This window comes from Triticum dicoccoides, chromosome 3B (genome assembly GCF_002162155.2).
Source record: "Triticum dicoccoides isolate Atlit2015 ecotype Zavitan chromosome 3B, WEW_v2.0, whole genome shotgun sequence".
NCBI lineage: Eukaryota > Viridiplantae > Streptophyta > Magnoliopsida > Poales > Poaceae > Triticum > Triticum dicoccoides.
The window spans coordinates 857209677-857234410 of NC_041385.1; the positions used below are offsets into that span (position 1 = coordinate 857209677).

Genomic DNA, 24734 nt, shown 5'->3' on the forward strand with positions numbered 1-24734 from the left:
AGTAGAGCTTGATGAAGTACTACCTCTTGAAACGGTAAGTAGCGCAGCTCAGGAAGATGTTCCTGTGGTGCCTGCACCGACTAGAGAGGAGCTTAATGATGATGATCAAGGTACTTCGGATCAAGCTCCTACTGAACTTCGTAGGTCCACGAGGACACGTTCCACGCCAGAGTGGTACGGCAACCCTGTCTTGGAAATAATGTTGTTAGACAACGGTGAACCTTGGAACTATTAAGAAGCGATGGCGGGCCCAGATTCCGATAAATGGCCAGAAGCCATGAAATCCGAGATAGGATCCATGTATGAAAATGAAGTATGGACTTTGACTGACTTGCCCGATGATCGGCGAGCCATAGAAAATAAATGGATCTTTAAGAAGAAGACAGACGCGGATGGTAATGTGACCATCTATAAGGCTTGACTTGTCGCTAACGGTTATCGACAAATTCAAGGGGTTGACTACGATGAGACTTTCTCACCCGTAGCGAAGCTGAAGTCAGTCCAAATCATGTTAGCAATTGCCGCATTCTATGATTATGAGATATGGCAAATGGACGTCAAAACGGCATTCCTTAACGGCTTTCTTAAGGAAGAATTGTATATGATGCAGCCGGAAGGTTTTGTCGATCCATAGAATGCTAACAAGGTGTGCAAGCTCCAATGCTCAATCTATGGGCTGGTGCAAGCATCTCTGAGTTGGAACATTCGATTTGATGAGATGATCAAAGCGTTTGGGTTTACACAGACTTATGGAGAAGTATGTGTTTACAAGAAAGTGAGTGGGAGCTCTGTAGCATTTCTCATATTATATGTGGATGACATACTGTTGATGGGAAATGATATAGAATTCTTGGAAAGCATAAAGGCCTACTTGAACAAGTGTTTTTCAATGAAGGACCTTGGTGAAGCTGCTTATATATTAGGCATCAAGATCTATAGAGATAGATCGAGATGCCTCATTGGTCTTTCACAAAGTACATACCTTGACAAGATATTGAAGAAGTTCAATATGGATCAGTCCAAGAAGGGGTTCTTGCCTGTATTGCAAGGTGTGCGATTGAGCACGGCTCAATGCCCGACCATGGCAGAAGATAGAGAAAAGATAAGCGTCGTCCCCTATGCCTCGGCCATAGGGTCTATTATGTATGCCATGCTGTGTACCAGACCTGATGTAAACCTGCAAAACTCAAAATAGTTTGCTCGAATAAAAAAAACTAAGGAATTGGGCTATGAGCACAGAGAGACCTTCGGTGACGAAATTCAAGATCTGGTCATCCCACCTCCAGGTGAGATGTCACCATCCACTGTCACCATAGGGGCTCGGCAAGGGACGGGGTGTCATAGTGAATAGTGATTAATCTATAATCTTCTTTTTACGGCAGAGTTCCATCATCTGTTGCTGCCAACTTGGTCCTGGACTGGACTTGTTGTAATCTTATTTCCTTGATGATTGATCGATAGCTGAAGCGTGAAGAACACAGATCATCACTGACTTACTGCAACCTTCGCCTTGAGGTGCCTTCACTCTTTTTGTAGCAAACATGCTGCCCAAACAACATTTATTTGGTTGTGAGAAAAGAAAAAAGAGGACAAGAACAGATAAGTTCATTGGATTGCAGAAGGGAGTTGTGCATAAATATGTTTGTAAGGAATGAATCTACTGATAATCTTGAGGAATTAGATGGCGCTGGTGCTGAAGAACAACAACCTGTTGAGAATGAGACCACAGTTGAGGAAAATAATGCACATGAGACTCCTACAAATCTGAGTGGCCGTGAGAATCCTGCAATTGTAGATGAACAAGGATCTTCTCCTTTTGATATCTATGACGCCAGAAACTGGAACTCTCTTGAAAATAAATCAAGATAATATTAGCAGACATTTTTCGTACACTTACTACACTGTCATTAATGATTTTGCGTCAAAAAAAAAAAGAATTGGGGCGAGAGAGGCTCGAACTCTCGACCTCAGGATCATTCGCTTTAGCTATGAGAGCTACGCGCTAGCCAACTGCGCCATGCATACAATAACTAGTAATCCTCTGCGGTCTATATTTAGGCCTTATAGAAAGAAAGGAATTCCAAACCTCGGGATACCCAGACTCGACCCGAAACATGAAGCTTACTCGATTTCATAATAAAAAATGGAAACAAAGTCAGAAAATATGAAACCTGGCATGGTGTCATAATGTCATCTCTAAAGGGTGAGCTAAATTTTTTAGAAGGTATTCACAAAAGTTGCGACGTACATTGCTCAGAAACTGAAAGAATCTTGGTTTCAAGAGGGAATATGTCAGGTTTTAACGCGAAGAGTCAGTTGCTTCATCGGTTGTCCTAGATTTTTTTTAATACACCCAACATGCACCATCACATATTCCATGCCAAATTTTGGTATCTTTCCGGGCTTAGTTGCTATATTTAGGCCATTAACTGCACTTATGGGCATTTAAATGATATATAATTCAAGTTTTAACAGAGAGTGCGTGAAAAACTTGGCAAAAGTGGGTTGAAAAGAGAAGAGACGAAGTAAAGAAAATAAATGAAAAAAAAGAGAACGAAACTAATGACTGTAGAGTGTTCACACTGGGTAAAGCCACCTAATGAAGAAACACAAAATTTGGGCGCTTCGTCTTGATTGGTTGGAACGGGGTGGGTGTGGATCAATGAGGTGGCATCACATGATAGATTAGCACAACAAAATTTCTCCTCTCTCTCTCCCTCTCTCTCTCTCTCTCTCTCTCTCATCTTTCCAATCTATCTCATAGGCTACCTACAATTGCTCTTTTTTGTCACAGGTGCCGCTGTCGCCCCCTACCTTTGCCGCTCCTCTTCTTCTTCTTCGAGAATCCATCAGGAGATATCTATATCTATACTACTACATAGTGTATGAGTTTTGAATGATAGCTAAAGCATAAATCCTAGCCGTTGGTCTCTTAGATCTAATGGTTGAGACTTGAGGGATTCGCAGTGAACAGTAACCGCGGCTGCTTCTAATTAATGGGTTCTGGAACCATCGCCTCCCACTTCCCCGCTTTCCTTGCCATTGTTGCATGTGTCAGGGAGTCTGACTGAGACCCGAGTACGAGTATGGGGTGGGAGGAGAAACAAAAGCAAATAATATATGGGGTCCATCTAGAGAAGGCCAATTTGGCTCCCGGACTCAGCTGCACCCGCGCCGACGAAAAAAATCAAAACAAATACTAGAAAAATTCAAAAAATTCAATTTTTTTGTGTGGTAGATAATTTTATGCATGAGGTTCGCTGCAAATACATTTGAGCATCTCTCGGCAAAAAAGACAAAATCGGGGTCTGTAAAAAAGTTCACTGTTCATGAACTGTTTTGACCCACTTCTGAGCGGGAGCATCTGAGCCTGGGCTCAGACGCGGATTTTCGGTCCCAATTTGGCTCCCGGGCTCAACTGCACCCGCTTCGATGAAAAAAATAAAAAAAATACTAGAAAAACTTAAAAAATTCCAATTTTTTTGTGTGGTAGATAATTTGATGCGTGAGGTTCGCTGCAAAATTCAACTCATTTGGACATTTGAGCATCTCACGGCAAAAAAGAAAAAACCAGGGTCTGTAATTTTTTTTACTATTCACGAACTGTTTTGATCCGATTTGTCTTTTTTGCCGAGAGCTGCTCAAATGTCCAAATGAGTTGAAATTTGCAACGGTCCTCACGCAACAAGTTATCTACTACACAAAAAAATTGGATTTTTTGAATTTTTTTAGTATTTGTTTTGATTTTTTTTCTGAGCGGGAGCATCTGAGCCTGGGCTCAGACGCGAATTTTTGGTCTATCACATATATCTTTATTTCCTTTCGTTGGAAATTTCTAGATGTCACTAGACCACAAGAGTTGAATCATACCAATTACAAATTTTCTGTTAATTCATTTGTGCATGTGTACATCTACAATATTTCTTTTGCTCTGAATTCATTGCAAAGTATTATATACCTTTTTTTCTTTACTAGAATAATCGGGACAATATTGTTAAGAGGTGCATTGCACGTGTATACATACTAGTAAGCCATGGTAGACGTCATCACCGGACGCATGACGACCTCCTAATAACGAGCTGGTGCGCCCCTCCCTCTTTATCCCTTGCAAGTCGTCCCCACCAGTCCGGGCTCTTGCTGCTCCGTGAGGTGTTGTCTCCATCGCGACTAGTGTTGGAAATATGCCCTGGAGGCAATAATAAATGTTATTATTTATTTCCAGGTTTGTAAGTCATATTCATATTTCTATGCAAGAATTGATATGGCTTTTGAATGTGAGATTCCGAGGAAAACTCATATGTATGTGTAGAAACATAAACGCATATGGCTTTTGAACGTTCCTAGTCTCGCCTCTCCATAGTAGGAGATTACACAGTTCAAACAATTAGGAATTTTTCTGAAATTAAAATAAACAAAGAACAATCTTTGAATTCAAGAACAATTACTAATTACTAAACATTGATTTTGCCTTTTTGTTATAAAAACTAATAATTATGTATTAAACTAAAAAACTAACTGCCGCTTATTGAAAATTATTTCTTAGTCCGAATCATACTAGATTTTTGTGATATAATATAATTTCTAACTATACAACTTATACATAGAAAATTATCCTAATCCATTTTCCCTCTTGAATCCTTTAGTTTTCATGAGCTCATGAAAATTTAATACAATTAATTTCTTATTATCCATAATGGATTTACCTGGACCAATAGATGAGATTCTTACGCTATTTGGGGGATTTTTTGTTCTACTAGGGGGTTTACGAGTAGTATTACTTACTGACCCAAGTTATTCTGCCTTTTCGTTGGGACTAGTTCTTGTTTATGCATCTGTATTCTGTTTTATTATTTAATTCCTACTTTGTAGCCGGCGCACAACTTCTTATTTATGTGGGAGCCATAAATGTCGTAATCATATTTGCTGTAATGTTCATATATCGCTTAGGATGGTCTAAAGATAAGAATCTTTGGAGTATTGGAGATGGGTTAACTTCACTCGTTTGTATAACTATTGTTCTTTCACTAATGACTATTATCCCAGATACATCATGGTAGAAGGGGATATCTAAAGCATCATGTATTCATGTTGGACATGTGTGTTTGGGTGTCTATTCCATGTGCTTTCATCGGCAACGATCTATAATTTATTGTGGGTTTATCTCCACAAATCTTGGAATATAATGTTGTCACTTCTTGCAATGGAAAACGTAAAGAACACACGTCTTGTGAAGATAGTGGATGATATGCTTGTCTTCAAGAATGCTATCAGCCTAGAATCATAAACCCGGCCAAAATTGCAACCAGGTTTCGTGGTTTAGTTGGTTTCCGGTTCGAACCCGGGCAAATCCACTCACCTAATTTCTTAATTTTTTTTTCATATTTTTACCATTGTGTTGAGAAAAAACAAAAAAGAATGGCCCATACAGGTCTCCAACCTGTGACCTTCGCGTTATTAGCACGACGCTCTAACCAGCTGAGCTAATAGGCCTGTTGTACAATTCATTTTCTTCCATACAATATAACCCTTGTGGTATGATGAAAAGAGTAAGAAGATCACCAGAGCTCTTTTTTGGTCCTTTATTATACTGATATTATCAACACAAGAAAAACCATCTTTGCTCGTTGGAGTGATCAGCAAAATGCAGCAACAAATCTTGGCCACCAGGATTCTCATTTCACTGTCGACGTTTGGAAGTATTCGTAGCTGTTGGAGCCTTTTTGTCATTGTTTCTGTGATGGGACGGGTACGCAAATCATCTTGCAACAGCTACATAGTGATGAAAGCCATATGCGCAAGCGGGTAACTAATGTCAACTATATATACCCGATCTAAGCGCTCTAAGAGAAAATAATCACTCTCGACTACGGGATCATAGGATGCACATAGCCAAAAAAGAGGACAATGGAAGAAGTACTACATTTTTCATGGTATCCCCCCTTCTCTATTATTATCGGCTAGGAGCATACCGGCTGGCATGGAGCACCCAAGTCGCCATATCAAATACTGGCCACGTCGCTTAACAGATCATCATCACGTGAATCATTAGTTCGCGACGTTTAAAGCCATGGAAGTATACACGGGGATAAAAGTTGTATATCCATCTTATGATGAGAAGAAAATAAAATAAGAAGAGGATGAATCATAAGAAAAATCATCACAAGGAGCAAGTAGGAAAATCATCTTTGCTTGAAGGATGCATCTACACAATACAGCAATAGTTCTTTGCCCTTATCTAGTTTCCCATTTCACTGTCCATTCTCGTAAATATTTGTCTTTGTTATTCATCCTCCCCCACAGATCTCACACTGCATACAACCTCCAGCACCCAAAGCAATGGCGAATCAGGGAGGATCCGTCGGGAAAGCCATGGGGAAGGAGCACGAGGAGGTGGACTCGTGCGACTGCGGTGATGGGAGCAACCGTAAGCTGCTAAGGGGGAGCTCGTCCAAGGCCAATGGATGGGCTGCCATGGAGGTCCAAGAGGGCGATGTGGTGGTGCTCGACCTCTCCAAGGAGAGGGCTGCCATGCGCACGAGGTGGCTTGCGTGGGCTTGTTCTTCTCGATGCAAGCCTTCAGCGCGGCCGGCCTCTTCAAGGAGCTCAAGGACAAGTGGGAGCTGCGAGGCAGACTCCTTTACACACAGCTCAAGAACAACAGGTACATGCTGGAGTTCGAGAAGGAGGGTGATCTGGGTTTCATCCTCGACAACGACCCCTGGACACACCGGGGCGATGCCTTCCTAATCGTCCAGGTGGACGGCATCATTGCACCAGGTGATGTGGAGATCGCCCATATGCCAATATGGGCCCAAAGTTATGATGTTCCGCCCCTCATGCTGTCCAAGGAGGTTGGTCAGCAGCTAGGAGCAAGGCTGGGGGAGGTACTACAGGTTGACACAGATAAGAATGGTAGAATTCTAAATGAGTTTATCCAGGTTAGAGTGAAACATGATGTAGATGAACCTCTTTCTCGTAAAATCAGGACTAGAGAGTTAGCTGAGAATGGTAGGGAAGAGAATGAGTTGCATATCCTAGAGGTTAAGTATGAGAGGGCCCCTCGCTTCTGTGCGTACTGTGGGCGTGTCGGACATGGCCAACACGACTGTAAGCTGCCGGAAGACCTCCAAAAGATGAGGTTCACGATAGCAATGCGCGCCTCTCCGTTCAAAAAGAGCAACAGTTTGAGTGGTGTGTTAGTGCCAGAGGCAGGAGGGGCCAGACGCTTTCTAAACTTTGGCTCAGGGAGCGAGGACGAGGCAAAGCGGGAGCCGAGGGGACAGATCATGACCTGCTATGAAGGAATCACAGAGCAAATCCTGTCCGATCCGGGGGTTCGGGCGGCAATCGCAGCTGTCAGTGCTATCAAAGTGGGGGATGGCAGTAAGAAGGCACACGCGACCAAGCTGGAAAGTAAGGAGAAGGGCACACCAAGAGGGAACACACTGATGAAAGGAACTGAAGTGCAGCCGGGCTCGACCCCAACACTGCCTGCTATGCCTGATCAGTTGCCGTATCCGCCAGGCTTTGGCCCGCTACCTCAGTACAATCTGCTGGATACCCCGGTTCATGTGAAGGCCGCAGTGATAAGCACCGGGCAAGGAACTAAGGAGATGCAGTTAGGTCTGGGAGGGGACATAGAGCATGTGAAGGCTACCAAGGAAGGTATGGCTGGGGAAATTGTTACAGGTACAGAGATAGTGTTGGAAATATGCCCTAGAGGCAATAATAAAATGGTTATTATTATATTTCTTTGTTCATGATAATTGTCTATTATTCATGTTATAATTGTGTTATCTGGAAATCGTAATACATGTGTGAATACATAGACCACAATATGTTCCTAGTGAGCCTCTAGTTGACTAGCTCGTTGATCAACAGATAGTCATGGTTTCCTGACTATGGACATTGGATGTCATTGATAACGGGATCACATCATTAGGAGAATGATGTGATGGACAAGACCCAATCCTAAGCATAGCACAAAGATCGTGTAGTTCGTTTGCTAGAGCTTTTCCAAATGTCAAGTATCATTTCCTTAGACCATGAGATTGTGCAACTCCCGGATACCGTAGGAGTGCTTTGGATGTGCCAAACGTCACAACATAACTGGGTGGCTATAAAGGTGCACTACGGGTATCTCCAAAAGTGTCTGTTGGGTTGGCATGAATCGAGACTGGGATTTGTCACTCCGTATGACGAAGAGGTATCTCTGGGCCCACTCGGTAATGCATCATCATAATGAGCTCAATGTGACCAAGTGTCTGGTCACGGGATCATGCATTATGGTACAAGTAAAGTGACTTGCCGGTAACGAGATTGAACGAGGTATTGGGATACCGACGATCGAGTCTCGGGCAAGTAACGTACCGATTGACAAAGGGAATTGAATACACGATTGATTGAATCCTCGACATCGTGGTTCATCCGATGAGATCATCGAGGAGTATGTGGGAGACAACATGGGTATCCAGATCCCACTGTTGGTTATTGACCGGAGAATCGTCTCGGTCATGTCTGCATGTCTGCCGAACCCGTAGGGTCTACACACTTAAGGTTCGGTGACACTAGGGTTGTAGAGATATTAGTATGCAGTAACCCGAAAGTTGTTCGGAGTCCCGGATGAGATCCCGGACGTCACGAGGAGTTCCGGAATGGTCCAGAGGTAAAGATTTATATATAGGAAGTCAAGTTTCGGCCATCGGGAAAGTTTTGGCGGTCACCGGTATTGTACTGGGACCATCGGAAGGGTCCTGGGGGTCCACCGGGTGGGGCCACCTATCCCGGAGGGCCCCATGGGCTGAAGTGGGGAGGGGAACCAGCCCCTGGTGAGCTGGTGCGCCCCTCTTGGGCCTCCCCTGCGCCTAGGGCAGGAAACCCTAGGGGTGGGGGGCGCCCCCCTTGGCTTGGGGGGCAAGCCACCCCCTTGGCCGCCGCCCCCCTTGGTGATCCCATCTCCTGGGGCCGGCGCCCCCCAGGGGCCCTATATAGTGGGGGGAGGAAGGGCAGCCGCACCCTAGCCCATGGCACCTCCCTCTCCCTCTCCAACACCTCCTCCTCTCCGTAGAGCTTGTCGAAGCACTGCCGAGATCCCTGCTGCATCCACCACCACGCCGTCATGCTGCTGGATCTCCATCAACCTCTCCTTCCCTCTTGCTGGATCAAGAAGGAGGAGACTTCTTCCCCAACCGTACGTGTGTTGAACGTGGAGGTGCCGTCCGTTCGGCGCTCGGTTATCGGTGATTTGGATCATGACGAGTACGACTCCATCAACTCCGTTCTCTTGAACGCTTCCGCTCACGATATACAAGGGTATGTAGATGCACTCCTTTTCCCCTCGTTGCTAGATAACTCCATAGATTGATCTTGGTGATGCGTAGAAATTTTTTGATTTCTGCTACGTTCCCTACAGTGGTATCAGAGCCAGGTTTATGCGTAGTTACTATGCACGAGTAGAACACAAAGAAGTTGTGGGCGTAGATGTTGTCAATTTTCTTGCCACTACTAGTCTTATCTTGCTTCAGCGGCATCGTGGGATGAAGCGGCCCAGACCGACTTTACACGTACGCTTACGTGAGACAGGTTCCACCGACTGACATGCACTAGTTGCGTAAGGTGGCTAGCGGGTGTCTGTCTCTCCCACTTTAGTTGGAGCGGATTCGATGAAAAGGGTCCTTATGAAGGGTAAATAGAAATTGGCATATCACGTTGTGGTTTTACGTAGGTAAGAAACGTTCTTGCTAGAAACCTATAGCAGCCACGTAAAAACATGCAACAACAATTAGAGGACGTCTAACTTGTTTTTGCAGCAAGTGCTTTGTGATGTGATATGGCCAAAGGATGTGATGAATGGTATATGTGATGTATGAGATGATCATGTTCTTGTAATAGGAATCACGACTTGCATGTCGATGAGTATGAAAACCGGCAGGAGCCATAGGAGTTGTCTTTATTTTTGTATGACTTGCGTGTCATTGAGTAACGTCATGTATATTACTTTACTTTATTGCTAAACGTGTTAGCCATAGAAGTAGAAGTAATCGTTGGCGTGACAACTTCATGAAGACACGATGATGGAGATCATCATGATGGAGATCATGGTGTCATGCCGGTGACGAAGATGATCATGGCGCCCCGAAGATGGAGATCAAAGGAGCAATATGATATTGTCCATATCATGTCACTATTTGATTGCATGTGATGTTTATCATGTTTTGCTTCTTATTTGCTTAGTACGACGGTAGTAAATAAGATGACCCCTTATAATAATTTCAAGAAAGTGTTCCCCCTAACTGTGCACCGTTGCGAAGGTTCGTTGTTTCGAAGCACCACGTGATGATCGGGTGTGATAGATTCTAACGTTCGAATACAACGGGTGTAAGCCAGATTTACACACGCAATACACTTAGGTTGACTTGACGAGCCTAACATGTACAGACATGGCCTCGGAACACGGAAGACCAAAAGGTCAAGCATGAGTCGTATAGAAGATACGATCAACATGAAGATGTTCACCGATGTTGACTAGTCCGTCTCAGTTCTCACGTGATGATCGGACACGGCCTAGTTGACTCGGATCATGTTTCACTTAGATGACTAGAGGGATGTCTATCTGAGTGGGAGTTCATTGAATAATTTGATTAGATGAACTATCATGAACTTAGTCTAAAATCTTTACAATATGTCTTGTAGATCAAATGGCCCATGCTAATGTTCCCCTCAACTTCAACGTGTTCCTAGAGAAAACTAAGTTGAAAGATGATGGCAGCAACTATACGGACTGGGTCCGGAACCTAAGGATCATCCTCATAGCTGCCAAGAAAGATTATGTCCTAGAAGCACCGCTAGGTGAAGCACCCATCCTAGAGAACCAAGACGTTATGAACGCTTGGCAGTCTCGTGCTGATGATTACTCCCTCGTTCAATGCGGCATGCTTTACAGCTTAGAACCGGAGCTCCAAAAGTGTTTTAAGCAACACGGAGCATATGAGATGTTCGAAGAGCTGAAAATGGTTTTCCAAGCTCATGCCCTGGTCGAGATATATGAAGTCTCCGACAAGTTCTTCAGCTGTAAGATGGAGGAAAATAGTTCTGTCAGTGAGCACATACTCAAAATGTCTGGGTTGCACAACCGCTTGACTCAGCTGGGTGTTAATCTCCCGAATGACGCGGTCATTGACAAGATCCTTCAGTCGCTTCCACCGAGCTACAAGAGCTTTGTGATGAACTTCAATATGCAGGGGATGGAAAAGACCATTCCTGAGGTATATTCAATGCTGAAATCAGCGGAGGTGGAGATCAAAAAGGAACATCAAGTGTTGATGGTGAATAAAACCACTAAGTTTAAGAAAGGCAAGGGTAAGAAGAACTTCAAGAAGGACATCAAGGGAGTTGCCGCGCCCGGTAAGCCAGTTGCCGGGAAGAAGCCAATGAATGGACCCAAGCCTGAGACTGAGTGCTTTTATTGCAAGGGAAGTGGTCACTGGAAGCGGAACTGCCCCCAAATACTTAGCGGACAAAAAGGCCGGCAACACTAAAGGTATATGTGATATACATGTAATTGATGTGTACCTTACCAGTACTCGTAGTAGCTCCTGGGTATTTGATACCGGTGCCGTTGCTCATATTTGTAACTCAAAGCAGGAGCTGCGGAATAAGCGGAGGCTGGCGAAGGATGAGGTGACGATGCGCGTCGGGAATGATTCCAAGGTCGATGTGATCGCCGTCGGCACGCTACCTCTACATTTACCTATGGGATTAGTTTTAAACCTCAATAATTGTTATTTAGTGCCAGCTTTGAGCATGAACATTGTATCAGGATCTCGTTTAATTCGAGATGGCTACTCATTTAAATCCGAGAATAATGGTTGTTCTATTTATATGAGAGATATGTTTATGGTCATGCCCCGCTGGTGAATGGTTTATTCTTAATGAATCTCGAGCGTAATGTTACACATATTCATAGTGTGAATACCAAAAGATGTAAAGCTGATAATGATAGTCCCACATACTTGTGGCACTGCTGCCTTGGTCACATTGGTGTCAAGCGCATGAAGAAGCTCCATGCTGATGGACTTTTAGAGTCTCTCGATTATGAATCATTTGACACATGCAAACCATGCCTTATGGGCAAAATGACCAAGACTCCATTCTCCAGAACAATGGAGCGAGCAACCAACTTATTGGAAATCATACATACTGATGTGTGCGGTCCAATGAGTGTTGAGGCTCGCGGTGGCTATCGTTATGTTCTCACTCCCACTGATGACTTGAGTAGATATGGGTATGTCTACCTAATGAAACACAAGTCTGAAACCTTTGGAAAGTTCAAGGAATTTTAGAGTGAGGTTGAGAATCAACGTGACAGGAAAATAAAGTTCTTACGATCAGATCGTGGGGGAGAATATTTATGTCACGAATTTGGTACACACTTACGGAAATGTGGAATCATTTCACAACTCACGCCGCCTGGAACACCTCAGCGTAACGGTGTGTCCGAACGTCGTAATTGCACTCTATTGGATATGGTGCGATCCATGATGTCACTCACCGATTTACCGCTATCATTTTGGGGATACGCTCTAGAGACAGCCGCATTCACTTTAAATAGGGCTCCGTCGAAATCCGTTGAGACGACACCGTATGAATTATGGTTTGGGAAGAAACCTAAGCTGTCGTTTCTAAAAGTTTGGAGATGCGATGCTTATGTCAAGAAACTTCAACCTGAAAAGCTCGAACCCAAGTCAGAAAAATGCGTCTTCATAGGATACCCTAAGGAAACCATTGGGTATACCTTCTACCTCAGATCCGAAGGCAAGATCTTTGTTGCCAAGAACGGGTCCTTTCTGGAGAAAGAGTTTCTCTCGAAAGAAGTAAGTGGGAGGAAAGTAGAGCTTGATGAAGTACTACCTCTTGAAACGGTAAGTAGCGCAGCTCAGGAAGATGTTCCTGTGGTGCCTGCACCGACTAGAGAGGAGCTTAATGATGATGATCAAGGTACTTCGGATCAAGCTCCTACTGAACTTCGTAGGTCCACGAGGACACGTTCCACGCCAGAGTGGTACGGCAACCCTGTCTTGGAAATAATGTTGTTAGACAACGGTGAACCTTGGAACTATTAAGAAGCGATGGCGGGCCCAGATTCCGATAAATGGCTAGAAGCCATGAAATCCGAGATAGGATCCATGTATGAAAATGAAGTATGGACTTTGACTGACTTGCCCGATGATCGGCGAGCCATAGAAAATAAATGGATCTTTAAGAAGAAGACAGACGCGGATGGTAATGTGACCATCTATAAGGCTTGACTTGTCGCTAACGGTTATCGACAAATTCAAGGGGTTGACTACGATGAGACTTTCTCACCCGTAGCGAAGCTGAAGTCAGTCCAAATCATGTTAGCAATTGCCGCATTATATGATTATGAGATATGGCAAATGGACGTCAAAACGGCATTCCTTAACGGCTTTCTTAAGGAAGAATTGTATATGATGCAGCCGGAAGATTTTGTCGATCCATAGAATGCTAACAAGGTGTGCAAGCTCCAATGCTCAATCTATGGGCTGGTGCAAGCATCTCTGAGTTGGAACATTCGATTTGATGAGATGATCAAAGCGTTTGGGTTTACACAGACTTATGGAGAAGCCTGTGTTTACAAGAAAGTGAGTGGGAGCTCTGTAGCATTTCTCATATTATATGTGGATGACATACTGTTGATGGGAAATGATATAGAATTCTTGGAAAGCATAAAGGCCTACTTGAACAAGTGTTTTTCAATGAAGGACCTTGATGAAGCTGCTTATATATTAGGCATCAAGATCTATAGAGATAGATCGAGATGCCTCATTGGTCTTTCACAAAGTACATACCTTGACAAGATATTGAAGAAGTTCAATATGGATCAGTCCAAGAAGGGGTTCTTGCCTGTATTGCAAGGTGTGCGATTGAGCACGGCTCAATGCCCGACCATGGCAGAAGATAGAGAAAAGATAAGCGTCGTCCCCTATGCCTCGGCCATAGGGTCTATTATGTATGCCATGCTGTGTACCAGACTTGATGTAAACCTTGTCGTAAGTTTGGTAGGAAGGTACCAAAGTAATCCCGACATGGAACACTGGACAGCGGTCAAGAATATCCTGAAGTACCTGAAAAGGACTAAGGACATGTTTCTCGTGTATGGAGGTGACAAAGAGCTCGTCGTAAAGGGTTACGTCGACGCTAGCTTCGACACAGATCTTGATGACTCTAAGTCACAAACCGGATACGTGTTTATTTTGAATGGTGGGGCAGTAAGCTGGTGCAGTTGCAAGCAAAGCGTCGTGGTGGGATCTACATGTGAAGCGGAGTACATGGTAGCCTCGGAGACAGTGCATGAAGCAATCTGGGTGAAGGAGTTCATCACCGACCTAGGAGTCATACCCAATGCGTCGGGGCCGGTCACTCTCTTCTGTGACAACACTGGAGCTATTGCCCTTGCCAAGGAGCCCAGGTTTCACAAGAAGACCAGGCACATCAAGCGTCGCTTCAACACCATTCGTGAAAATGTTCAAGATAGAGACATAGATATTTGTAAAGTACATACAGACCTGAATGTAGCAGATCCGTTGACTAAACCTCTCCCTAGAGCAAAACATGATCAACACCAGAACTCTATGGGTGTTAGATTCATCACAATGTAACTAGATTAGTGACTCTAGTGCAAGTGGGAGACTGTTGGAAATATGCCCTAGAGGCAATAATAAGATGGTTATTATTATATTTTGTTGTTCATGATAATTGTCTCTTCATGCTATAATTGTGTTATCCGGAAATTGTAATACATGTGTGAATACATAGACCACAACATGTCCCTAGTGAGCCTCTAGTTGACTAGCTCGTTGATCAACAGATAGTCATGGTTTCCTGACTATGGACATTGGATGTCATTGATAACGGGATCACATCATTAGGAGAATGATGTGATGGACAAGACCCAATCCTAAGCATAGCACAAAGATCGTGTAGTTCGTTTGCTAGAGCTTTTCCAAATGTCAAGTATCATTTGCTTAGACCATGAGATTGTGTAACTCCCGGATACCGTAGGAGTGCTTTGGGTGTGCCAAACGTCACAACGTAACTGGGTGGCTATAAAGGTGCACTACGGGTATCTCCGAAAGTGTATGTTGGGTTGGCACGAATCGAGACTGGGATTTGTCACTCCGTATGACGGAGAGGTATCTCTGGGCCCACTCGGTAATGCATCATCATAATGAGCTCAATGTGACCAAGTGTCTGGTCACGGGATCATGCATTCCGGTACGAGTAAAGTGACTTGCCGGTAACGAGATTGAACGAGGTATTGGGATACCGACGATCGAGTCTCGGGCAAGTAACATACCGATTGACAAAGGGAATTGAACACGGGATTGATTGAATCCTCGACATCGTGGTTCATACGATGAGATCATCGAGGAGTATGTGGGAGCCAACATGGGTATCCAGATCCCGCTGTTGGTTATTGACCGGAGAGTCGTCTCGGTCATGTCTGCATGTCGCCCGAACCCGTAGGGTCTACACACTTAAGGTTCGGTGCCGCTAGGGTTGTAGAGATATTAGTATGCAGTAACCCGAAAGTTGTTCGGAGTCCCGGATGAGATCCCGGACGCCATGAGGAGTTCCGGAATGGTCCGGAGGTAAAGATTTATATATAGGAAGTCAAGTTTCGGCCATCGGGAAAGTTTTGGCGGTCATCGGTATTGTACCGGGACCACCGGAAGGGTCCCGGGGGTCCATCGGGTGGGGACACCTATCCCAGAGGGCCCCATGGGCTAAAGTGGGAAGGGGAACCAGCCCCTGGTGGGCTGGTGCGCCCCCCTTGGGCCTCCCCCTGCGCCTAGGGCAGGAAACCCTAGGGGTGGGGGGCGCCCCCTTGGCTTGGCGGGCAAGCCACCCCCTTGGCCGCCGCCCCCCCTTGGAGATCCCATCTCCTAGGGCCGGCGCCCCCCTAGAGGCCCTATATATAGTGGGGGGAGGGAGGGCAGCCGCACCCTAGCCCCTGGCGCCTCCCTCTCCCTCTCCAACACCTCCTCCTCTCCGTAGAGCTTGGCGAAGCACTGCCGAGATCCCTGCTGCATCCACCACCACGCCGTCGTGCTGCTGGATCTCCATCAACCTCTCCTTCCCCCTTGCTGGATCAAGAAGGAGGAGACGTCTTCCCCAACCGTACGTGTGTTGAACGAGGAGGTGCCGTCCGTTCGGCGCTTGGTCATCGGTGATTTGAATCACGACGAGTACGACTCCATCAACCCCGTTCTCTTGAACGCTTCCGCTCGCGATCTACAAGGGTATGTAGATGCACTCCTTTTCCCTTCGTTGCTAGATAAATCCATTGATTGATCTTGGTAATGCGTAGAATTTTTTTGATTTATGCTACATTCCCTACAGATAGATCAAAGGACCACTGAGGGTTCAGGTTCGATCTTGGGGAAGAAAGGAGAAAGAGGGTCTGTCGCTGCTAATGGCTCGGGTTCTGAACAGGATGTTTTGTCTACTGATCCATGCAAGAAACAGAAAGGAGCTGACCAAGAGGAAAAGGTGGACACGGGTGAGGCGGAAGAAAGGGAAGCAACCGGCCAAGGGGCTGCCGGTCTCCTGGTGGACGCTAATGGCGGCGTCCACCAGAAGCCATGACGCTTCTGAGCTGGAACTGCCGGGGCCTCGGGCAGCCCCGGACAGTTCAAGAATTGGTGTGTCTGGTGCACACCTACAAGCCAAAGCTCGTTTTTCTTTCAGAGACACGGCAAAAAAAATATGTAAGCAGCCTATGATGGAGACTAGGCCTGAAACACTGCACCACCCATGCTGGCGTAGGAAAAGGAGCCGGCATAGCTTTGTATTATGATGAAAGCGTGGAAGTAATAAAACTTGCCGTGGGTTTGAGATACATTGATGTGTTGATTCGTTTAAACTCCCATGGCCAGCAATGGCGTGCAACTTTTTTGTATGGAGAGGCAAAAGCGCATGAACGTCACCATATGTGGAACCTCCTGAGAAGAATAAAACATGCCTCCAATGCACCATGGTTGGTTATAGGTGATTTTAATGAGACTATGTGGCAATCTGAACATTTCTCTTCCTGCTACAGATCGGAGAGAAATATGGCAAACTTTCGAGAAGTGCTCTCCGATTGTGAACTTCATGACCTCGGTTTTAAAGGGCCGGCGTGGACATATGACAACAAACAAGAAGGCAAGAGGAATGTGAAAGCCCGGCTGGATAGAGGGGTGGTGTCCTCGTCATGGAGTGACATATTTCAGGACGCTTCGGTGGAACATATATGTTCTACGAGATCAAATCATCTACCAATTCTGGTGAGATTCGGACCCAGATTGGAATCGAGGCCAAGAAATGAGAAAAAGACCCCTGCCTTTCGGTATGAGTATATGTGGGAGAGAGCAGAATCATTGAGTAACCACATTGCAGGGTCTTGGAAGAAAGAGAGAACGGCAACTTCCCTGGAGGAGTTGGGGGCGAAGCTAGGTTCTATGCAGTCAGACTTAAGGCAATGGGCAACTAAGGATTTTGGTTCCATTCTGAAGGAAACTGCAGTAGTCAGAAAGAAGTTGAGTGAGCTATGGATGGCGCCCCCTTCCATGCATAAACAGAGCAGTATCAAAAAACCGTCGAAGGAATTGGACGAGCTGCTGCTGAGGGAAGAGATGATGTGGCGACAAAGATCGAGGGTCACAGAGTTAAAAGAAGGAGATCGCAATACGAAATATTTCCAGAGAAAGGCCACATGGAGAAAGAAAAAGAATTCAATTACAAAACTGCGAGATGACCTTGGAAATTGGGTAGAGGATAGTAAAGGGATCAAGGAACTTGCTGCTCAATTTTTCAAGAACCTGTATACTGGTGACTCGGGGGTGGTGCCTAACAAACTCATAGAATTGACACAAAAATCTGTTGGGGATGATCTGAATGCTCAGTTGACAAGGAAGTTTACCATCGAGGAGGTGAGCGATGCACTCTTCCAGATCGGCCCACTAAAAGCACCAGGCCCAGACGGTTTCCCGGCCCGGTTCTACCAAAGAAATTGGGCTATTTTGAAAGAAGATGTCGTGACTGCAGTGTTGCATTTCTTTGAGAAAGGTACTCTACCAGAAGGTATCAACGATACTGTCATTGTACTAATACCTAAAGGAAATAACCCACAGACTCTGAAAGACTTTCGTCCCATCAGCTTATGCAACGTTACTTACAAGGTCATCTCCAAATGCCTCGTTAATCGGTTGAGACCAGTACTGAATGATATCATATCTGAGACCCAAAGTGCTTTCATCCCGGGAAGAATGACCACTAATAATGCAATCATTGCGTTTGATGCTTTCACAAGATACAACATAGTAGAAACCAGCATGATACCCACTGTGCATACAAATTGGACCTTGCTAAGGCCTATGACCGGGTGGACTGGAGATATCTCAAGCAAGTACTAGGGAAAATTGGTTTCTGCCTGCAGTGGATTAATTGGATCATGGAGTGCGTCACATCGGTTAGATTTTCAGTCAAATGCAACGGGGAACAGTCAGATTTCTTCACGCCGACCAGGGGCCTTCGACAAGGGGATCCACTAAGCCCGTACCTCTTTTTATTTGTTGCAGATGGTTTGGTTAATCTGCTGAACTGGGAGGTGGTGGGTGGGCATATCACGCCAATCAAAGTAGCAAGAAATAGCCCAGGCATTTCAAATTTGCTCTTCGCTGACGACAGCTTGCTATTCTTCAAGGCCACAGTAGACCAAGCAAAATCAGTAAAGAAAGTGCTTAGTATTTTTCAGAGATGTACTGGACAACTCCTCGGCTCGAGTAAGTGTTCGCTGTTATTCAGTGAGGTATGTCCAGAAAACGTGAGAGAAGGCATCAAGTCAGTGCTGGAAGTAGAAACTTCCACATTTGAGAGAAAATACTTGGGGCTCCCGACGCCGGAAGGGAGAATGAAGGACGAAAACTTTCGACCTATCATGGATAAGCTTGGAAAAAGATGCAACAACTGGAACGAGAGGTTCATGTCGTATGCCGCCAAAGAGGTACATGTCAAGTCAGTTGTTCAAGCACTTCCCACCTTCATCATGGGGTTTTTCCTTCTTTCGAAAGGTTTTTGTGAGAAATATGAAAGAATGATTAGAGATTTTTGGTGGGGAGATGAGAAAGATCATAGGAAGGTTCATTGGATGTCTTGGGAACGCATGACTCAACCGAAGAGAGCAGGAGGAATTGGTTTCAGAGATATGCACCTTTTCAATTTGGCATTGCTAGCGAGGCAAGCATGGAGGCTCATCCAAAACCTAGAAAGCTTGTGCGCAAGAGTTCTCAAGTCTAAATATTTCACTAAGGGTGACCTGCTTGATACCGTGTTCTCATCCGACGCTTCCCCGGTATGGAGGGGCATAAAGCATGGTCTTGAGCTGCTGAAAAAGGGCCTAGTCTGGAGAGTAGGCAATGGTAAAAGCATACAGATTCAACGGGACCAGTGGATTCCTCGGAATGAAGGTTTGAGATCAACGAGCTTTAGAAGGCGTTCTAGACTCCGTTGGGTTAACCAACTAATTGATCAGCAGACAAAAAACTGGAATTCAAAACTGATTGGTGATATTTTCCATCCTTTTGATGCGGAGGAAATCCTCAAGATAAATATCCCCTCAGCCGAAGTGGACGATTGTGTTGCCTGGCATTATGAGAAGAGTGGCATTTTCACTGTCCGGAGTGCGTATAAACTGGCGGCTAACTTGGAACCCAACACTACCGCGGGTGCCTCGCCCTCCGCCTCTGGAGCAGGGAATAGGAGTATTTGGGACGTCATTTGGAAAATGAATATTCCGGAAAGAATTAAGATTTTCGGATGGAGAGTCGTCACGGGAACGCTACCAACGAAGAAGAACAAATGTAAACGCACAATTGTTCATGACAGCATTTGTGACATATGTGGACATGGGGATGAGGATGAATACCATGCGGTATTAGCTTGCACGAAGAGCAGAGCGCTGCGTTTTGCTATGAGAAAGGAGTGGAGCATCCCAGATGAACATGAATTCTGGTATTACCGGAAGTGACTGGCTCCAAGTCCTGCTGGACAAACATGAACCGGAGATGAGAGCTAAAATCCTTCTTTTGCTATGGCGTTCCTGGTTCCTACGGGATGATTGTGGGCATCATGAGGGCAAAGAATCAATTTCAAGATCGGTTTGTTTCCTGCTCGGGTATGAGGAGGAGATAAGAAACCTGACGATGATAGAGGGGACAAAAGGAAAAAACAGCTGGTCCTTATCTGCCTCTGAAGCAATTGAGTCTCGAGATATACATATAACAAGTGTAGAAAGCTCTCCTTTGTGGGACAAGCCAGCAAACGGGGTGGTTAAATTAAATACAGATGCGGCATTCCTGCCGGAGACTGGGCAGTGCTGGGCGGGCGCTGTTGCCCGCGACCATCAGGGTCGGGTTCTTTTCTCGGCGGGCAGAGCGATGAATGTGTGCAAAACAGTGGAAGAAGCTGAGGGACAGGCCATACTGATGGGAATCACCGCACTATCAGCTATGTATCGGGGCAGTTTAATCATTGAAATGGACTGTGCCTTGATTGCAAAGGAGCTGGAGATGGGAAGCCAAAATAGGTCTGCTAGTTTCTCAACTGTCAGTGATATAAAGAGCACGGCTGGGCTTTTCAACTGCGTCAGAGTCATAGCTGTTAAACGAAGCAAGAACAAACTGGCACATGGTCTCGCGGCCAGGGGAAGGCGAGAAGGAGACTCGCTGATTATCGCGGATGTACCGGAAGATCTACGCCCGCTCATGCTATCTGAATGTACCTTGTAATTGGTGTTGTTTGGGTAGTCATTCTCAAAAAAAAAAATTGTCTTTGTTGGATCATTTTTGTCACTGTTTTTGACTTTATGTGATGTGATGTGTGCGCAAATCATCATGCAACACTTACATACATAATAATAAAGCCATATATTATTATTATACAATAGGAAAAGATACACAAAATCCTTTTTCTTTTTTGCAAGAAACTTTCAATCTATTCATCTTCAATCATGACAGTACAAAGAACAACAGAGATAATAAAAATTGCAACCATGTCTGTGGATCACCTAGTGATGACTACAAGCACTGGAGCGAGGCGAAGGCGCACCGCCGTCATCGCCCCTCCCTCACTGGAGCCGGGCAAACCTTGTTGTAGTAGACAGTCGGAAAGTCGTCGTGCTAATTAAGGCCCCATAGGACAAGCGGACCAGAGTAGCAACCATCACCGATGAAGAAAGTCGTAGATCAGGTAGATCAAACCAGTAACCACCTAAACGAAGACGAACGAAGACCGGATCCAAATTGATCCACCGAAGACCAGCACCGACCGAATCCCGCAAGATCCGACAGAGACAAACCTCCACACGTCCTCCGACGATGCTAGATGCACCATCAGGACGAGGATAGAATGTGGGAGACATTATTCCTACTAAGGGACATCGCCGCCGCCACACATTTCCAACCAAGATGTTGACTCTAACAAGAACGAGAACGGGGTCCCTCCCGCCGGCGGGGGGCCGAGATCTTCTGCATCTCCATGGCCTGGAGGCCATCGGAGATGGGACGGACCGGCGGCGGGGCCGACGGGAGGAGAAGTGCTCTTCTTGTGGAGGAGGAAAGAGATCTGATGATATATGAAAAGTGTCACAAAATCCTTTTTCATTTCCATTTTTTTCTTGAAAGATGGATGCTGGTAACGAACCAGCTAGCATCATGTATGAATAAGAGTTGTTACAAAATTTCTTCCTTACGTTTATTTTTGATGATAATATGGATGTGCCATCTGTTTTGAAGAATTTTCTAGTGTACCAAGATGGAATGCCCCAACCCTTTCCGTCATGCATCCTCTTTGTCCCCCTAACTAATGACCTCTTTGCGGTTGAAAAACACAAGAATCTTTCCATGTGAAAGAAGCAGCAGCGGCAGTGTGTGTTACATACTAGAGTGGAGTGCTTTACAAAAAGAAGTGAAGATTTGCGAGGGAAGAAAGGTACAGTACATATGGATGATGTTTCAATCATGTGAGCTGTGGACTTAACAATTGAAGGAACTGTTTGACCTACAAGAAAGGATGGTTACAGGAAATAGAAGCAAAAAAGAAAAGAAAAAGATTGGGGCGAGAGAGGCTCGAACTCTCGACCTCAGGATCACTCCCATAATTTAGCTATGAGACCTACGCGCTAGCCAACTGCGCCACCGCCCCTTATTGCTTTTTATTCTTATCCAATGTTCATGATTAATATCATCTCTCAAGCCAGCAGAACAGTCTGCTCCAAACCCCAGCTGAGAAGTATAAGTTAGTGACCTGATTCTACTCATCTTCATTCCGACCACCAGTTTCACGTATGCAATTTCCAAATGGTATGCATACATTTCAACGCTGATGCAATAACAGCAAGCAAGCTCATCTTGTTCATTTCATGGCTGACACAATGATAATAACTATCAACCAATCAGTTCAAGATTCCAACGGCCCCACGGTTCTCAAGATAAGAAAATATGGAGCCTACTTGTGAAGGTGCATTCTGGATCCATCATTCCATCAAAATGTACTTTGGGGCCAAAAATGGACCACCATCTGATCCAGCCCTTGCACTTCTTTTATTCATGTTCATGTGCGAGCAAACCAATCTATATCCGATATAAAAACAGATAATGGCTGGCTGTGATAAGAATCCATATATGGATTTATGTACGATATTCTCATCACAACTCGCATCATCAAGGTAAGCATGAAGCATGATCATTAGTATAGTGTTCACCTTGAAGCAAACAAGATCATGGAAGAATAAGTTGCTAACACTGATTGATATTTTTTTATGTCCTTGGCAAAACATGATTTGAGTGTATGGAAGATTTTACAAACTACACCATGCATAGAATAACTAGTAATCCTCTGCGGTCTATATTTAGGCCTTATCAAAAAAAGGAATTCCAAACCTCGGGGTGACTCGGCCTGAAACATGAAGCTTGCCCAATTTCATAATAAAAAAATGGAAAGTAAGTCAAAAAATATGAAACCTGGCATGGTGTCATAATGTCATCTCTAAAGGGTGATCAAAAAAATTTAGAAGGTATTCACAAAAGTTGCGACATACACTACTCAGAAACTGAAAGAATCTTGGTTTCAAGAGCGAATAGGTCAGGTTTTAAGGCGAAGAGTCGGTTGCTTCGTCGGTTGTCCTGGATTTTTTTTTATACACCCAACATGCACCATCACATATTCCATGCCAAATTTTGGTATCTTTCCGGGTTTGGTTGCTATATTTAGGCCATTAACTGCACTTATGTGCATTTAAATGGTATATAATTCAAGTTTTAACAGAGAGTGCGTGAAAAACTTGGGAAAATAGAAGAGGCTAAGTAAAATAAAATAAAGAAAATAAATGAAGAAAAAGAGAATGAAACTAATGATTGTAGAGTGTTAACACTCTGTAAGTGCATCTGGTGCCCCTTAGTGATTTTGGTGTATTGAAGACTTATAGGTTAACGGACTGATGCGTTTGTGAGTGTACACAGGTCTATAAGTCTATGAGGAGTTTGATATTTACAGAGAAAGTTGACCCCTAAAAATGAAGTTCTTCGACTGAAGACTTTGGATTTCTGAAGACTTTGAAAGTGAAGAAATTGGTGTGACCTTGAAGACTTGGTAATCATTCGAGGAACATGAAGCGTGAAGACTTTTGTTTTCGTAGTTTCATTTTCTCTTTCTTGAGTCATAGGAAACACCGTACTGTTAAAGGGGGCCGAGGAAATACTAAGGAAAAGTTTCCATGTGATGCTCAACTCAAAATCCTACACCTACCAATCCCTTCAAGTGAAGCCATTGGAAATCTCGCACAGTTCAGTCATATTCTTCAGTGACAGGACGAAGTTCTTCTGGTCTCTGAGGAATTTGTTCTGACTGAAGAGTTAGGAATTCGCCAGTGCGGATTGCCTACCAAGTAAGGAACATGATAGCCCTGAGGAATTCGAACCCCAAATATTTCGACCGTTGCTGTGCTACGCGCCAGCTGTCCCAAAATATCTACCCACCTAACAATCATATCAGACAAGGGCATTTATGTCTTATCATGTCAGGCTTCTACCCGTCTATAAATAGCCGCCCCCTACAACCACTAGTTGGTTGGCTTCTCCGAGAGAAACTGACACTTGTCATTTGAGAGCAACCCATCCTTCGAGGACTTTGAGTGAAAATCATCAAGTGAGGAAATCCCAAACCCAAACCTACAAAACCCCAAGTGATTGAGCATCACTGAAGACATTGATCCTGCGTGGATCCGACGCTTGTTTCCTTTGAAGACTGTGCTTCTTCCGGACGGTTAGGCGTCAAGGTCTAGAGCATCCAAGAGAAATTGTGGATCGCCAAGTGACCGAGTTTGTGAAGGTTCGGAAGTCACCTGAAGACTTACCACGAGTGATTGGGCGAGGTCTGTGTGACTTTAGCTCAAGGAGAATACGGTGAGGACTGTGTGTCCGGGACTGGGTGTCCTCGAGTTTTAATACTCAGCCGCTCCAACCAGATGTACAACTCAGACAGCAGATGGAACTGGTCTACCAAATCATTGTCTTCACCGAGCTACTGGTTCTATTTTCTCAACTCTTTAAATTCCTCATGTATGTTGTTGTGTGCATGTTCATATCTGTTTGAAGACATTGACTGAAGACTTTCTC

General features: G+C 44.8%; 2 non-coding genes across 2 annotated transcripts; both read right to left on the reverse strand.

Annotated features, from left to right (window-relative positions):
* Positions 1 to 5416: 5416 nt before the first annotated feature.
* TRNAI-AAU lies at positions 5417 to 5490 on the reverse strand. The gene has a single exon. It is a non-coding gene; the product is annotated as a tRNA-Ile (tRNA).
* Positions 5491 to 22172: 16682 nt separating this feature from the next.
* On the reverse strand, positions 22173 to 22263 carry TRNAM-CAU. Its single transcript is given in 2 exon segments — positions 22173 to 22208; positions 22226 to 22263. It is a non-coding gene; the product is annotated as a tRNA-Met (tRNA).
* Between the last annotated feature and the right edge of the window lie 2471 nt (positions 22264 to 24734).